At 42.3% G+C, this 17,783-nt stretch overlaps 1 protein-coding gene across 3 annotated transcripts in view; it reads left to right on the top strand.

The window, feature by feature from the left end:
* The window catches only part of nutf2 (nuclear transport factor 2), a 56,055-nt gene that overhangs the window by 4,371 nt on the left and 33,901 nt on the right, over window positions 1-17,783 (top strand). The window contains exon 2 of one of the 3 annotated variants that reach the window (XM_072279492.1): window positions 766-1,251. The exons of the other annotated variants lie outside the window; for them this stretch is intronic. The gene's annotated coding sequence lies outside the window, so the exon portion shown is untranslated. The remainder of the gene's footprint in view (window positions 1-765; window positions 1,252-17,783) is intronic. 3 annotated transcript variants of the gene reach the window in all.

The raw sequence follows: 17,783 nt of genomic DNA, 5'->3' as shown, positions 1-17,783 counted from the left end.
CGATATGAGTCAGCTGCACTTTTCTTCATTCCCTGTCACGCACTGTTGAACTTGAACATAGGGTTGCCAACTGTCCCGTATTTGCCGGGACATCCCGTATATCGAGCTAAATTGGTTTGTCCCATATGGGACCGCCCTTGTTCTGTATTCCCCCCCCCCCCCGCTAAGGTAGAGCGTTCCTATGAAGCCTTTCGTGCCGAAATGGCGTAAAGCGAAGAAGCAATTACCATTAATTTATTATGGGGAAAAATTTTGAACGTTCCCAGACCCAAAAAATAACCTACCAAATCATTCCAGATAACACATAAAATCTAAAATGACATTAACATATCGTAAAAGCAGGAATGATATGATAAATACACTGCCTGTATAAAGTAGAAATAATGTATGTACAGTGTAGTTGGGAAGATTAAGTCAAAACCAATTTGTGGGAAAAAAAAATAGGCATGTACGTGCATGCACACACAGGTGCCCATGCAGGACTTCATGGTCATGGTAGTGTTTCTCGGGGTAAACACTGTCCGGTATTTGACTGCTACTTTTGTTCCTTATTTGGGAGTGAGAAAGTTGACAACCCTAACTGTAAAAGACATGTTGAGGTGAGTTTAACCCTACTTGAACAACCCACCCCCGCCCGGGTCGGCTGGTCCGCGAGAATATTGTTAATATTAAACCGGTCCGCGGTGCAAAAAAGGTTGGGGTTCCCTGCTGTATTCTGCCTTCAAGTTTGACCTTCCCAAGTGAATCACTTAACATTTTTTTCAGTTTGAACTCCATCTGCCACTTCTCTGGTTAGTAAGATCAGCGGTCTCCAACCACCGGGATGTGGACTGGTGCCGGGCCGCAAGGAAACGATATGATTTGGCGATAGGAGTCAGCTGCACCTTTCCTCATTCCCTGTCACGCCCACTGTTGAACATGAACGCACGCGTCATCCATGTCAGCGCAGGAAGGAGATCAACTCCTCGAGCTTGCAAATGACGGCGGGCTGAAAAGTATGTTTGACATAACATCTCTGCCGGCATTCCGAATCAAAGTCAAGGCTAAGTATCCTGAGATAGCCATGAAAGCACTGAAAATGTTGCTTCCATTTCCAACATATCTCTGCAATGAATGCAACGAAAACTAAATTGCGGAATAGACTGGACATAAGGAACCACCTTCGAGTATCGCTGTCACCTATCACCCCTCGATGGCACTGTTTTGTTGCAGGGAAATAAGCCCAGGGCTCCCACTGATTCAGCGATACTGGTGTGTTGCAATGATTTAATATGTTCATACGGGGAAAATATGTGCTGTGTGTTTGATATCCAAATGTTACTTAAAATGTTGTGATGCTATTGACTTATAAGTGACTTATATAACCATATTACAATTACAGCATGGAAACAGGCCATCCCTGCCCTTCTAATCTGTGCCAAACGCTACTCTCACCTAGTCCCACCGACCTGCACTCAGCCCATAACCTTCCACTCCTTTCCTGTCCATATATCTATCCAATTTTTCTTTAAATGATAATATTGAACCTGCCTCTTCCACTTCTACTGGAAGTTCGTTCAACACTTACTTCAGGTTCCCCTAATAATTGACTTATCATTATATTCATGCGAGGAAAATATGCGCTGTGTGTTTAATATTAAATTCGTTAGATAAACCCATTTAGAAACGAAATTGAGTGTATTAGCCACTTATCACCTATATTCCAGACATGATTAACACCCCACCCCCCCGCCCCAGAGACGGAATCGCCAAAAATATTTGTAGAAAAAAATCAGCATGTACACACATGCGCACTGGTGCCCGAGCAAGGCTTCATGGGTATTGTAGTCTTTCTCATAGTAAACACAACGTATTTGACTGCTACTCTTGCTGTTGGCAACCCCCCCCCCCCGGGTCGGCCGGTCCGCAAGAATATTGTCAATAATAAACCGGTCCGTGTTGCAAAAAAGGTTGAGGACCCCTGGGTAAGATGTTGGAGTCCATTATTAAAATAAGGTTTTGAGGTACTTGGAGACATATCACATAGTTCAAAGTAAATTTTCTTATCATTGTACATATGTCACATGTACAACCTGTGATTCATATTTTGTGGTCATGCTCAACAAATCTATAGAATAGTAACCAGAGTATGATGAAGCCAGTCAGTGTACTCTGCACCACACATCTATAGAAGTTTGTCAAAGTTTTAGATGTCTTGCTGAATCTCTGCAAACTTCTAAGGATGTAGAGGAGCTGCCTCAATCTGTTGTAATTGTGTTTGTGTGCTCGGCCCAGGACAGATCTTCTGAAATAGAAACTCAAGCAATCTCTGATCCTTCGGTGACGACTGGCTTGTGAGCCTCTGGTTTCCCTCTCCTGAAGTCTACAGTCAGTTCCTTGGTCTTGTTGACATTGAGTGAGAGGTTGCTGTCATGATGCCACTCAGCCAGATTTTCCATGTCCCTCCTATATGTTAATTCATCATGACCTTTGATTCAGCACATGATGGTAGTGTCATCAGCAAACTTGAATATGGCATTAGAGATGTGCTTGGCCTCAGTCATGAATGTAAAGTGAGTAGAGTAGACTGAAATAGGCTGACATCAGCATGATTTTCTTAAGGAGAAATCTTGCATGACAAATCTGTTGGAATTCTTTGAGGAAATAACAGACAGGATAGGCAAAGGAGAATCAGCGGATGCCGTTTACTCCTTTTGAACAGAAATGAGTAATTTCTTTAGCTAGAAGGTGGTGAATCTGGAATTCATTGCCATAGATGCTGTGGAGGCCAAGTCATTGGGTATGTTTAAAGCAGAGATTGATACATTCTTGATTAATAAGAGTCAGAGAATGGTTGAGAGGGATCAGTCATGCAGTGATAGAGCAGACTCGATGGACTGAGTGGCCTGATTCTGCTTCTGTTTTATGGTTTTATGGTCTCAGCCCAGTTCTGCCTCCTGTCAGTGACCCATTGTAACTTAAGATAAATGTCTATACTATTCACAACTCCACCAACCTTTGTGTCATCTGCAAATTTGCTAAGCTGCCCTTCCACTTCCTCATCCAAGCTACAAATAAAAATCAGAGACAGCAAGGGTCCTGGAATGTATAACTCGCATGTTGTCTGGGAGAAGGGGGAAGTTGTCTGGGAGAAGGGGGAAATAATTCACATGTGTTAGTATCGCAGTGGAATAGAGAAGAGCTTGCCCAGGTGGGTTGGAGGAGGATAGTGGCGGGGATGATGACAGAGCAGAGATGGCTGAAATTTCTGGGAATAGTTCATAAGGCGCAGGATAGATATGTCCCACAGAGGAAGAAGTTCTCGATTGGCAGGAGTAGTCTACCGTGGCTGACAGAGGAAGCTTAGGACTGCATGAAAGCCAAGGAAAGGGCATATAAGATAGCAAAAGTGAGTGGGAAGTTGGATGATTGGGAAGCTTTTAAAATCCAACAAAAGGCAACTAAAAAGGCTATAAAAAGGGAAAAGATGAAATATGAGGGCAGACTAGCTAATAATATAAAGCAGAATACCAAAATTTTTCAGTTATATAAAAGTAAAAGGGAGGTGGGAATTGATATTGGACCATTGGAAAATGATGCTGGTGAGGTAGTAATGCGAGACAAAGAGATGGCAGATGAAGATGAACTTAGTGGGTACTTTGCACCTGTCTTCACTGTGGAAGACGCTAGCAGTGTGCCAGAGCTTCATGAGTTTCAGGGAGCAGGAGTGAGTGCCATTGCTATTACAAAGGAAAAAGTGTTAGGCAGACTCAAAGGTCTTAAGGTGGATAAGTCATGTGGGCCAGATAGATTACATCCTGAGAGAGATTGCTGAAGAGATAACAGATGCATTGGTCATGACCTTTGAAGAATCACTTGATTCTGGCATGGTCCCGGAGGATTGGAAGATTGCAGGTGTCACTCCACTATAAGAAGGGAGGAAGATACAAGAAAGGAAATTATAGGCCATTTAGCCTAATCTCAGTGGTTGGGAAAGTGTTGAAGTCTGTTATTAAAGGATGAAGTTTCGAGGTACTTGGAGACTAATAGTAAAATAAGTCAAAGTCAACATAGTTTCTGTAAAGGGAAATCTAGCCTGACAAATTTGTTAAGCGTTCTTTGTGGAAGTAACAAGCAGGGTGGACAAAGGAGAGGCAGTGATTATCATTGACTTGGATTTCCAGAAGGCATTTGATAAGGTGCCACACATGAGGCTGCTTAACAAGATAGAATCTTGTGGAGTTACAGGAAAGATACTGGCATGGATAGCAGAATGGCTGACAGCCAGGAGGCAGCGAGTGGGATCAAAAGGGGCCTTTTCTGGTTGGCTACCAGTGACTAATGGTGTTCCTCAGGGGTCAGTATTGGGACCCCTACTTTTCACATTGTTTGTCAATGATTGGATAATGGAATTGATGGCTTTGTGGTAAAGTTTTCAGATGATATGAAGATAGGTGAAAGGGGTAGGTAGCGCTGAGGAAGCAATGCGATTGCAGCAGGACTTGGACAAATTGGAAGAAAGGACAAACAAAGTGGCAGATGGAATTGTATTATAATACATTTTGGTAAAAGGAACAACAGTGCGGACTATTATCTTAATGGGAATAAGGTTCAAACATTGGAGCTTCGGAGGGACTTAGGAGTCCTCGTGTAAGACTCCCAGAAGGTTAATTTACAGGTTGAGTCTGTGGTAAAGAAGACGAATGCACTGTTGGAATTTATTTCAAGGGGAATAGAATATAAAAGCAAGGAGGTAATGCTGAGCTTTTATAAAACATCAGTCAGGCCACACTTGGAATATTGTCAACAGTCATGATGGAATGGTGGAGCAGACTCAATGGGCTGAATAGCCTAATTCTGCTCCAGTGTCTTAATGGGCTAACAGATCCATACGGAACACTGCTGGTCACGGATCTCCAGACAGAATATGCACCATCTACAACTGCTGCAGCCAATTCGGAATGCACATAGCCAAGTTTCCCCGGATTTCATGCCTCCTGACTTTCTGAATGAGCCTACCTTATGAAACATCTTACTAAAATCCATATACACCACATTGGCTGCTCTGTTTTCATCAATGTGCCTTTCAAATCCTCAAGCAATCAGAACCCTTCACAAAGCCATGCTGACTATCCCTAATCAGACTGTGCTCCAAGTGTCATTAAATCCTGACTCTTAAGAATCTTCTCTAATAGTTTGTCCACCTCTGAAGTAAGACTGAAAATTCCCAGGGCAATCCCTACTCCCTTTCTTGGTAGTCAGAGCTTAATTGCTCTTTTGGACTAATTGGTGTTATCAAAGAAGGAGTTTTACTCTGGTTAGCAAAAAAGAAATGGGCACAGTATGGATGCAAGAACTGCAAGATTAGCCACTTCAGGAGAATGTACAAGTTGAGTGACACTGAAATCTGTCTTTTCTCTTAAAAAAAAATTGAAATTTAACTTGAGTACAGTAAGACAAAATAATGTCGGCCTGTTACAAGGTTGATGGAAAGCAAGTCTCTAATTATGTAGTTGGTGTAAACTAGTGGTCACCAACCTTTTTAAGCCCAAGGTCCCCTACCTCGACCTTAGTGAAAGGCAAGATCTACCTACTAAATCTTTCAGAGAAAAAACAGCTCGGATTGTACTGCCAATTTGAGGCCTTTTTATTTGGGCTAATTGTATTTGAATTACACAAAATACTTTTGTCAAACTTTCAAATTAATTCAAACAAGAAAACACTGTAAATAGCATATCTTTAAGAATATTACAATACTTAACACCTTTAATTCTAAGTTTCAATATTTAATTTTATTTCAACACGAAAAAATAAATGAATAAAAATTGACTGTTGCACTCAGTGTGATGACTGGGGCTGAATACTTATTGCTAGTTCCCTGAAATTTGGCTCATAATTACAGTCAGCCAGTCTGAGACAGTCTGTGAGGTGTCTGTCAGTAAGATTTAATAATTTTTTTATCTGTGAAAATGCAATTTCACATAGATAAGTTGACCGGAAGTAGGCACTGACTTTTAGTTGTATAAAACCAACGCTCACACTGCGCATTGCTGGGGCCCCATCAGTAGTAATTGTCACCAGTTTATGAATGGGGTTGTCATTTTCACGGACATACTTTTTAAACTCATTGTAAATATCCCCACCTCTCGTTCTCTCCTTTAATTGCAAAAGAGTGAGGAAGTCCTTCTTTGTTGTAAAATCCTGGAAAGCCATTCTGACAAATATAACATGCTGAGCTGTTTGCATTACATCCAGGGATTCATCGAATTGTAGTGAAAAATATTCATGTCCTCTGACAGTGACTCTACCCTCCTTGTCACTGTTGCAGGGCCAAGCGGTATATTATGTATTGCGGTTGTGATGTCGTTTTTGTTTTTAAAGTTGTTAAAAACAGTCTCCGCAGTAATGGCCGTTGCTTCCTTGAATAAATCGTCATCTGTAAAAGGTTTCTTGTGTTTAGCCAAAAGGTGATTTACATGAAATGATGCTTCAACAGTGGCCTTATTTTGAGCAGCATGTTTTGTGAAAAACGATTGCTGGGCCTTCAACCCTGATTTCAGCTCCTTAACTTTCCTGGCATGAATTGCGCTCTTTGGGGGGTAGGTGTCTTTAAATTCCTGGTGGATGGTGTAGTGGTGCTGCTCCAGAATCCCTCTTTTAGTCAGTGCTTATGTTTGGTGGCACAACATACATACACACTTGTCTTTCACCAAGGTAAATAGAAAGTCCTCTTCCCATTCTGGATGGAATTTGTACGTTTTCACCTTCTTTCATGGAACCTCCGCCATGCTATCAGGATATCACAAGCAAGTGCTGTATATTGATGTTTGCGACAGTCTGTACTCTTATCCAGTGGTCCCCAACCACTTGGCCGCAAAGAATGCAGCGGTACAGCGGTGGCCGGAACGCACCCAGCACATCTTTAAGAAAAAAAAGCTGAAATAAAGAAGCTAATTAATTAGGTGCTGCCCGGCAAGTAAATGTTGGCCAAGATCAGAGGTGACGCAGTTGGCAATCGCCTCTGATCTGGGCCAACATTTACGTGCCAGGCGGTTTTTTCTTAAAGATGTGCTGGGTGCGTTCTGACTACCGCTGTACTGCTGCATTCTTCGCGGCCCAGTGGTTGGGGACCACTGCGTATCTAATTTAATTGGTCACTTTGATGCAGCACAAACTATGCTGAAAATGCAGTTCATGCCGGGGGTGCTACACACATGTGCACTGGGCAGAAAGAACGGAACTAAAACCCCACAACCTGGGAACAATCTCTATTTACAAACAGCTTTGTAGCAAAAGTATTGCTATATTACCTTTATCCTAATTAGTATTACTTATTTTTATAATGCTCACATTACAACAGTATTTGGATTTATTTTTGATTTTTTTCAGGATCTACTGGGAAAGTCTCAAAGATCGACCGGTCGATCGCAATCGACGGGTTGGCGACCCCTAGTGTAAACATACGTACTTAGTGTACCGTATGAAATTTTTGTCCTGTATAGGGAAGGATTTAATGTATTTGCAAATGATCTGGCAAAATGTTGATGAATTGATTCCCATGGCTAGGCTATTGCCTATGAGAAATGATGGAAATGAGAAGAAATCTTATTGAAGTATTACTCTGTAATTGTATGATATAAACATTTATTTCTGAGTTTATTACAGAAAATTATGACGTGAAAGAATAGGACCTATCAAGTGTGACAGTGGGAAAGTGTGTATGAAATAGTAGGGGTACTTAATAGATACTGTAGTATTCACTATGGAAAAGGATCTTGGTGATTGTAGTGCTAACTTGCAGCAGACTGAAAAGCTTGAGCATGTAGATATTAAGAAAGAGTATGTGCTGGAGCTTTTGGAAAGCATCAAGTTGGATAAGTCGCTGGGACCGGATGAGATGTACCCCAGGCTACTGTGGGAGGTGAGGGAGGAGATTGCTGAGCCTCTGGTGGTGATCTTTGAATCATCAGTGGGGGTGGGAGAGGTTCCGGAGGACTAGAGAGTTGTGGATGTTGTTCCTTTATTCGAGAAAGGGAGTAGAGAGAGCCCAGGAAATTATAGACCAGTGAGTCTTACTTTAGTGGTTGGTAAGTTGATGGAGAAGATCCTGAGAGGCAGGATTTATGAACATTTGGAGAGGCATAATATGATTAGGAATAGTCAGCATGGCTTTGTCAAGGCCAGGTTGTATCTTACGAGCCTGATTGAATTTTTTGAGGATGTGATGTGACATTGATGAAGGAAGAGCGGTAGATGTAGTGTGTATGGATTTCAGCACGGCATTTGATAAGGTACCCCATACAAGGCTTATTGAGAAAGTAAGGAGGCATGGGATCCAAAGGGACATTGCTTTGTGGATCCAGAACTGGCTTGCCCACTGAAGGCAAAGAGTGGTTGTTGACAGTTCATATTATGCATGGAGGTCGGTGACCGGTGGTGTGCCTCAGGGATCTGTCCTGGGACCCTTACTCTTCGTGATTTTTATAAATGACCTGGATGAGGAAGTGGAGGGATGGGTTAGTAAGTTTGCTGATGACACAAAGGTTGGAGGTGTTGTGGATAGTGTGGAGGGCTGTCAGAGGTTACAGTGGGACATCAGTAGGATGCAAAACTGGGCTGAGAAGTGGCAGATGGAGTTCAACCCAGATAAGTGTGAAGTGGTAAATTTTGGTAGGTCAGATATGACGGCAGAATATAGTACTAGTGGTAAGACTCTTGGCAGTGTGGAGGATCAGAGGGATCTTGAGGTCCGAGTCCATAGGACGCTCAAAGTAGCTGCGCAGCTTGACTCTGTGGTTAAGAAGGCATACGGTGTATTGGCCTTCATCAATCGTGGAATTGAATTTAGGAGCCGAGAGGTACTGTTGCAGCTATATAGGACCCTGGTCAGACCCCACTTGGAGTACTGTGCTCAGTTCTGGTAGCCTCACTATAAGAAGGATGTGGAAGCCATAGAAAGGATGCAGAGGAGATTTACAAGGATGTTGCCTGGATTGGGGAGCATGCCTTATGAGAATAGGTTGAGAGAACCTGGCCTTTTCTCCTTGGAGCGACGAAAGATGAGAGATGACCTGATAGAGGTGTATAAGATGATGAGAGGCATTGATCATGTGGATAGTCAGAGGCTTTTTCCCAGGGCTGGAATGGTTGCCGTAAGAGGACACAGGTTTAAGGTGCTGGGGAGTAGGTACAGAGGAGATGTCAGGGGTAAGTTTTTTACTTAGTGGTGAGTGCATGGAATGGGCTGCCGGCAATGATGGTGGAGGTGGATACGATAGGGTCTTGTAAGTGACTTTTAGATAGGTACGCGGAGCTTATTAAAATAGAGGGCTGTGGGGATGTCTAGTAATTTCTACGGTAGGGACAGGTTCGGCACAACTTTGTTGGCCGAAGGGCCTGTATTGTGCTGTAGGTTTTCTATGTTTCTATATTTCTATGTTAGAATTACTTTTGATGTGAAATGGAAGTGCTTTAGGTTGCTTGGAATTTAAAGTGAAAGTTGGAAGTAAAATTAGAAATGGTTACTATTTCCGGATAGTGCTCAGAGGTAGCTTACTCTGTGCTTGCTTCACTACCCACGTACACAACCTTCCTCACCCTGCCTGCCTGAAAAGAAATTTTTTAATTCATTCAAGATTTCCCATTGCTTTCAGTTTTAAGACAACTTGGAAGTAATGTCAAGCATTGCTGATACAGTATTTATTATAGATTTTTAAGATATTAAAGTTGGACAGGTTTTGGGGCAGCTTAGGTTAAAGTTGTCCAATTTCCTGACTGTAGTTACTGAGTTAGTTTGGTTCCTATGTCTTCAGAGTTTTCACAGTAATTTTTAAGTAGCATTGAATTTTAAGAATGTCAAGTAATGCTTTGCGTACTTCATCATGGAGTGTTTATGTTTGCAGTGTTGTAAAGTACCACAACTATTGAAACTAAAGTTGTCTCTGACATGAGCAATTTGTTTCGCAATCCAGCTTGTTGTATTGTGTATCCCACTGCATACCTTTGCAAAGGTCTGAGATTGGTTCTTGAGGGTAGTAGTTGGGTAGCAAATGGTGGATCTTCTAAGTTTGTTTGTATTCAGATATACAAGCACACCTTTGCAGTGCTGTTTAAGAGCTGCTACGTGAACTGGATGTGACCAGTGTAATTGGGTGGATCTGATTAGTATATTCTAGTTCACTTTATTTAAAGTTTCACATTGGGAATAATAAGGGTATCAGATGGTGGTAGTCAGCTTAACTGCTCTTTTGACCAAATGTTTTGTTAAACATGTTGCCAATTCTGTACAGGATGCTTTGTGTGGTTCTCGGGCAGTATTTCAAATTCTTTGTAAGGGCATAAAATAGATCACTGGCAACATATGGTGACTTTAGGCAACTCACAAAACTTCTACTAGATATACTTATGAACTGTGATCACTACAATCGACAAACCTGTAATTTTCCTTTAACTAATTTACTTTTGAACAATCTAAACCAATTGTTCCCAAGGCCATAAGACATATCAGAATTAGGCCATTTGGTCCATCGAGTCTAGACACCAGACACTAGAATACTACAGCGCAGTACAGGCCCTTCAGCCCTCGATGTTGTGCCGACCCATATATTCCTTTAAAAAAAGTACTAAACCCACACTACCCCATAACCCTCTATTTTTCTTTCATCCACGTGCCTGTCCAAGAGGCTCTTAAATACCCCTAATGTTTTAGCCTCCACTACCATCCCTGGCAAGTCATTCCAGGCATCCACAACCCTCTGTGTAAAAAAAAAAACTTACCCCTGATGCCTCCCCTAAACTTACCTCTCTTAACTTTGTACATATGCCCTCTGGTGTTTGCTATTCGTGCCCTGGGAAACAGTTACTGGCTATCCACTCTATCTTTGCCTCTCATAATCTTGTAGACCTCTATCAAGTCCCCTCTCATCCTCCTACGCTAGAAAGAGAAAAGTCCCAGCTCTGCTAACCTTGCCTCATAAGACTTGTTTTCCAATCTAGGCAACATCCTGGTAAATCTCCTCTGCACCTTCTCCATAGCTTCCACATCCTTCCCATAATGAGGTGACCAGAACTGAACACAATACTCTTAAGTGTAGAGAGTACTCTGAACTCTTGAACTCAATCCCCCTATTAATGAAGCCTAGTATCCCATAGGCCTTCTTAACTATCCTATCAACCTGTGCAGCGATCTTGAGGGATGTATGGATCTGAACTCCAAGGTCCCTCTGTTCATCCACACTTAAGTAACCGACCATTAACCCTGTACTCAGCCTTCTGGTTTGTCCTTCCAAAATGCATTACCTCACACTTATCTGGATTGATATCCATCTGCCACTTTTCTGCCCAACTCTGCATCCTGTAAACATCCTCTTGTAACCTTCAACAACCTACAGCTCCATCCACAACTCCTCCAATCTTCGTGTCATCTGCAAATTTACTCACCCATCCTTCTGCCTCTTCATCCAGGTCATTTATAAAAATCACAAAGAACAGGGGTCCCAGGACAGATCCTTGCGGCACTCCACTAGTCACCGACCTCCAGGCAGAATACTTTCCTTCCACTACTACCCTCTGCTTTCTTCCTGTAAGCCAATTTTTTATCCAAACAGCCAAGGTTCCACTGATCCCATGCCTCATGACTTTCTGGATGAGTCTCTCGTGGGGGACCTTGTCAAGTGCCTTGCTAAAATCCATGTAGACCACATCTACTGCCCTACCCTCATTGATTTCTTTTGTTACCTCTTCAAAAAACCCAGTTAGGCTCGTGAGGCACGAGCTTCCTTTCACAAAGCCATATTGACTATCCTTGAGTAGACTGTACTTCTCCAAATGCTTGCAGAGTCTGCTTCACCATTTCATCATGGCTGATCCATTTCCCCCTCAACTTCATTTTCCTGCCTTATCTTTCACGCCCTAACTAATCATGAACCTATCAGCCTCCATCTTAAGAATACCTAATGACCTGACTTCCACATCCACCTGTGGCAACGAATCCCACAGATTCACCACCCTCTGGCAAAAGAATTTCCTCCTTATCTCCATTCTGAATGGATGTCCATTTATGTTCCCTCTGGACCTAAACTCCACCACCAGAGGAAATATCCTCTCCATGTGCATTCTATCCAGACCCTTGAACATTCCACCAGTTTCAATGAGATCCCTCCTCATTCTTCAAAACACTGGCAAGTACAGGCCCAGTGACATCAAATGTATGATAATCATTTCATTCCTGGAGTAATTTTTGTGAACCTCCTCTGAGCCCTGTCCAAAGTCAGCACATCCTTCCTTAAATACGGGGCCCAAAGCTGCTTATCGTGCTCCAAATGCAGCCTCACCAGTGCCTTATGAAGCTTCAGTATTACATCCTTGATTTTATATTCTAGTCCTCTTGAAAAGAAAGCAAACATTGCATTTGCCTTCCTCACCACCAACTCAACCTGTTAATTAACCTTTAGAGAATCTAGCACAAAGCCTCCCAAGTCCCTTCGCGCTTCAGTTTTTTGAATTTTCTCCCATTTCTCTCCAAAATAGTCTACGCTTTTGTTTCTTTTACTAAAGTGCATGCCCATTTACCTCCCGACACCATATTCCACCTGCCCCTTTTTTACCCATTCTCCTAATCTAATTCCATTGTAGCATCTCTGCTTCAACACTGCTAGCCCCTCCAGCCATCTTTGTATTATCTGCTAACTTGGCCACAAAGCCATCAATTCCATCATCCAAATCATTGACATATAACATAAAATGCGGTCCCAACACAAACCCTTGAGGAATACCCCTACTCACCAGCAGTCAATCAGATAAAGGCCTCCTTTATTCCCACTCTTTTGCTTCCTGCCAATCAGCCAGTGCTCTATCCACGCTCGTATCTTTTCTGTAATACCACTGACACTTACTTTGTTAAATAGCCTCGTGTGTGGCACCTTGTCAAAGGCCTCTGAAAATCCAAGTACACAACATCCTCCAATTCTCCTTTGTCTATCCTGCCTGTTATTTCCTCAAAGAATTCCAACACACTTGTTAGGCAAAATTTTTCCTTAAGGAAACCATGCTGCATAAGACTTATTTTATCATTTGCCTTTCAAGTACCCGAAACCAAATCCTTAATCAACTCCAACATTTTCCCAAACACTGAGGTCAGACTTACTGGCCTATAATTAATTACCTTTCTTCTGCCTCCCTCCCCTTTTGAAGAGTGGAGTGACATTTGCAATTTTCCAGTCCCCTGGAACTGTGCCATGCCAGAATCTTGTGATTCTTGAAAGATCATCACTAATGCCTCCACAATCTATTCAGCTACTTCTTTCAAAACCCTGGGGTGTAGTCCAACTGCTAAAGTTTAAGGGAACAGGGGATTCTCAGATTCCTGTAAACAATGGATTCAGTACTGACTGTCTGTGACTGCAGTGTGTTTGAATAATGTCTCACAGCTGCTTTCTTCAGAGCAAGATAAGGATTAAAGTTCACCCAGAACCAAACCCCCGCGGATAAGGAGGGCCGACTGTACTGCTAGTCTTCTACAGTGAGGACTGATGCAAAGTACTTACTCAGTTCCTACGCTATTTCCTTGTCCCCCATTATTACCTGTCCACTGTTATTTTCCAGCGGTCTAATATCTACTCTCGCCTCACATTTAGTCTTTATATATCTGGGGGAGAAAACGGTTTCCTCTTTGATACTATTGGCTAGCTTACCTTCATATTTCATCTTTTCCATTCTTATAGTTCCATCCCTGCTAGTGTTCCCTTCCAATCTACTTTGACCAGCTTCTCTCCCTTTCCTCTGTAATTCCCTTTACGCCACTGTAAAACTGATACATCTGACTTTAGCTCCTCCCTCTTAAATTGCAGGGTGAATTCTATCATATTGTGATCACTACCTGCTAAGGGTTCCTTTACCTTAAGCCACCAAATCAAATCTGGTTAATTAGACACACAATCTAGAATTGCCTTTTCCCTAGTGGGTTCAACCAAAAGCTGTTCTTAAAAAGCCATCTTGTAAACATGCTACAAATTTTCTGTCTTGGAATCCAGCAGCAACCTGATTTTCCCAATCTACCAGCATATTAAAATGCTCCATGACTATCCTCCATGCTCTTTTGACATGCCTTTTCTATCATAAAGGACAAACCAGAATTAACTGTGCACTGATGATATTTCTTTGTATGGTGAGGAAACATCTGCACTGAAGGGTTTCGGCTGGAAGCGTTGACTAGTACTCTTTTCCATCGATGCTACCTGACCTGCTGAGTTCCTCCAGCATTTTGTATGTGTTGCTCGAAGTAAATTGTCAAGATTGGAGAACATGTGAACCCAACCATCAACCACCCAAGCTACCCATTTTTCCGAATTATTTTCAACAGGTTTCAATAGGTATATTTAATGTCAGAGAAATGTATATAAAATACATCCTGAAATTCTTTTTCTTCGCAAACATCTATGAAAACAGAGGAGTGCCCCAAAGAATGAACAACAGTTAAATGTTAGAACCGCAAAGCCCCCCCAACTCCCCCCATGTACAAGCAGCAGCAAAGCAACGACACCTCACACCGAGCACTCAAGCGTGCAGCAAAGTATCAATAAGACACAGATTTGTGGTACCCCAAAGACTACTTGTTCACCTGGTAATTACATACCACAGGCTTTCTCTGTCCCTAATAAGTAAAAAAGTGTCCCCATTTCACAGCAAGAGGGGAGACATAACAAAGCAATTCACTGATTGTGGTGTTAAAATCTGTTCTGTCACTTTTTCCAAGCTCTGTGCACAAGGAACTCAGGTCTCGGCACACAGCCAGCAGCCAGCTCGCTGTTTATGATCTTTCGTCTCCCACAACACGTCAGGCGGCGGCACTGGCCTTGAATCTGCCCGCCTCCAGAGCCACGAAAATCCAGCACCCTGAAGGCGTGCTGGTCTTCCAGGCCGCATCCTTGGCATATCGAATAGGGACCGGTCATGAGGCCCTGAGAGCAGGTCCCATCTCTGCAAAGAACCGAAGTCAGCGTGTAACTCTAGGTCAGGGGAAAAAAGAGGGTTCAAAGATAGAGCCATTTCCGAAGACGCAAGATGTTTCTGTTAGGCGCCATCATCCTCCTAAGCTCTGCCCACCATCTCCTGTTGTAATTTGTAGCCATATCCTGGCTACTGTTAGGAAGCCGATATATAACTCCCATCAGGGTCTTTTTACCCATGCAATTTTTTAACTTGACCCACAAAGATGCTATATTTTCCAATCCTCTGTCACCTAAGGATTTGATTTCACTTTTTACTAACAGAGCCACGCCAACCCCGCTGTCTACCTGCCTGTCCTTTCGATATAACGTGTATCCTTGGATGTTAAGCTCCCAGCTGTAATCTTCTTTAGCCATGGCTCAGTGATGCCCAGAATGTTGTACCTTCCAATCTGTGACTTCGCTGCAGGATCATCCACCTTATTCTATATACTATGTGCATTCATGTTGACACCTTCAGTCCTGCATCTGTCACTCTTTTTGATTTTGTCCCCTTTTTACACTGCAACTCATTCCACTGACTGAAATTTTGCCCTATATTCTGTCTGTCCTTCTTGACGTTATCACTACAAACAGCTTCTGCTTGTAAGCCAACAGCCCTATCCTAAGCCCTATCTCTGTAGTTCCCACCATCCTGCCAAATTAGTTTAAATCCTCCCCAACAGATCTTGCAAACTTGTCTGCAATAATCCCCCTCAGGTTCAGGTGTAAAGCCCGTCCCCTTTGTACAAGTCATAACTTCCCCAGAAGAGATTTTCAGTGATTCAGAAATGTAAATCCTTGCACCAGTTCCTCAGCCACCCAATCATCTGCTGAATCATCCTATTCTTCACTTCACTGGCATGTGGCACAAATAGCAATCCAGAGATTGCTACCCTGGAGGTCCTGCTTTTCAACTTTTACCTAGCTCCCTAAATCCTCTCTTCAGGAACTCCTCAAATTGTCTACTTATGTCATTGGTGCCAATATGTACCAAGACATCTGGCTGCTCACTATCCCCCTTTAGAATGTCATGGACCTGATCTGAGATGTCCCTTACCCTGGTACCTGGGAGGTGCCATCCAGGTGTCTTATCATATCCACAGAATCTCATGTCTACACCTCTAACTATGGAATTCCCATTGCTGCCGCTATCCTCTTCTTCACCCCCACTTCCCTTCTGAGTCGCCGTGTCAGACTCAGTGCCAAGACCTAGTTCCCCTCTTCCTCCCTCCCCGCTGCCCCCCCCCCACTTTCCCAGTAGGTTGTGCTCTTCAACAGTATCCAAATAGTTTATTTTTTTAAGAGGGATGGTCATAGGGATACACTGTACTGGCTGCCCAATTTCCTTCTCTCTCCTGACTCTACTATTACTTTACTTTACTATTGGCTACTCTTGTGCAAGATGTATGTAAGGGTGCAGTTGCAAGCTGATTTTAAACAACAATGCGCAAGAAAATAACCTTGCATTCTGAGAGAACCTTGGTATCTTGGAGGATTAAGAAGCTATCTTACAAACCTAATTGCACCCAGAAATGGGAAGAATAAGATGGAAATCAGAATGTGGAAGCAGTATCTTTGGCTCAAAGCGTTCTATTTGCTACTTAAAAGTTCTGAGATCACAAACTTGCATCATCACATCTTTCCTTAAGCCATTTATCTAATTGAGATGTAATTTTTGCTTCATTCATTAGTTCTGATGTTACATTATTTTAGCTCTAAATCACTGTCTTTATATGTATTTTGGTGACTTCTTGTAGCCACGTGTTGGGGATGCTTTAAAGTTCTCAGCGCTTTCACATCGCAAGAACCTATAAAACGTACTTGATAAAAACCTCACTTATTGACATGCATTCTGCCTGCCACTTTTGATATTCCTTTTGATCTTCAGAATAACTTGCTGTGTGGCCTGTTTTAGTACGGTCCAAGCATTTGGATATTGTGATCTCTGTATATTCAAATAATATTTCAAATGGAATAGAAATGAACCCAGAATCCTCCGATATGCTGCTGCTAAAGTTCAGTTTCTGTGTGAAACTTCTGTACAATCTACTTATTAAACAAAAACTTTGTATTCATAGAAGTTATAACAGCTGTAGCCCTTATGGTATCGTAAATTTATTCTGAGACATACTTTGCGGTATTACTCATGCAAATTTTGTACAGAGTTCATCCAGTTAGTTGTGACGCATGAATCAACATTATAGATAATCCATGGGTGCCCATCTCTGCCTCTTGATTAACTCTTAGAATTATCTGAACTGTGAAAGATGACATATCTTTTATTAATTTGTACAATTAATTGCAGCCATTTAACAAGATCAAAAATTAGCTATAATTGTCTTCACGCATCAGATTAATACCTGGTGAGAAATGTAATGTAGTCCCTGTGGACAAAAGTTTTAAGTATCAAATGAGATTTTTACAGTACAGGTATACATACACATTCGCTTGAGATTTTGCTAATTACAGTGGTAGAGTTATAGGAATTAGCAAATCACCCTTTGGCTATGTAAGGCCAAGCTTAATAGTTCTATAGCTCTGTCTATTTAATACTTTCTGTACATACTTCAAAATCTTCCTTTTTGGATAACCATTTGATCATCTCACTATCAATCTGCCTTCACTGGCATCTCTTACATTTTGTGCACTTTTTACTTTCCACAGGGATTGCTACCTACGCGACTCCCCTGCCCGTTTGTCCCTCCCCACGGATCTTTCTCCTGGTACATATCCTTGCAAGCAGAATGAGCATCACATATCCTCCCTCACTGCTATTCAGCATCCCAAATAGTCCTTCCAGGTGGGGTGACACTTCAC

This window comes from Mobula birostris, chromosome 15, assembly GCF_030028105.1.
Source record: "Mobula birostris isolate sMobBir1 chromosome 15, sMobBir1.hap1, whole genome shotgun sequence".
Taxonomy (NCBI): Eukaryota; Metazoa; Chordata; class Chondrichthyes; order Myliobatiformes; family Myliobatidae; genus Mobula; species Mobula birostris.
Note: the sequence above shows the minus strand (reverse complement) of the source record. Positions and strands in the feature narration are given on the sequence as shown.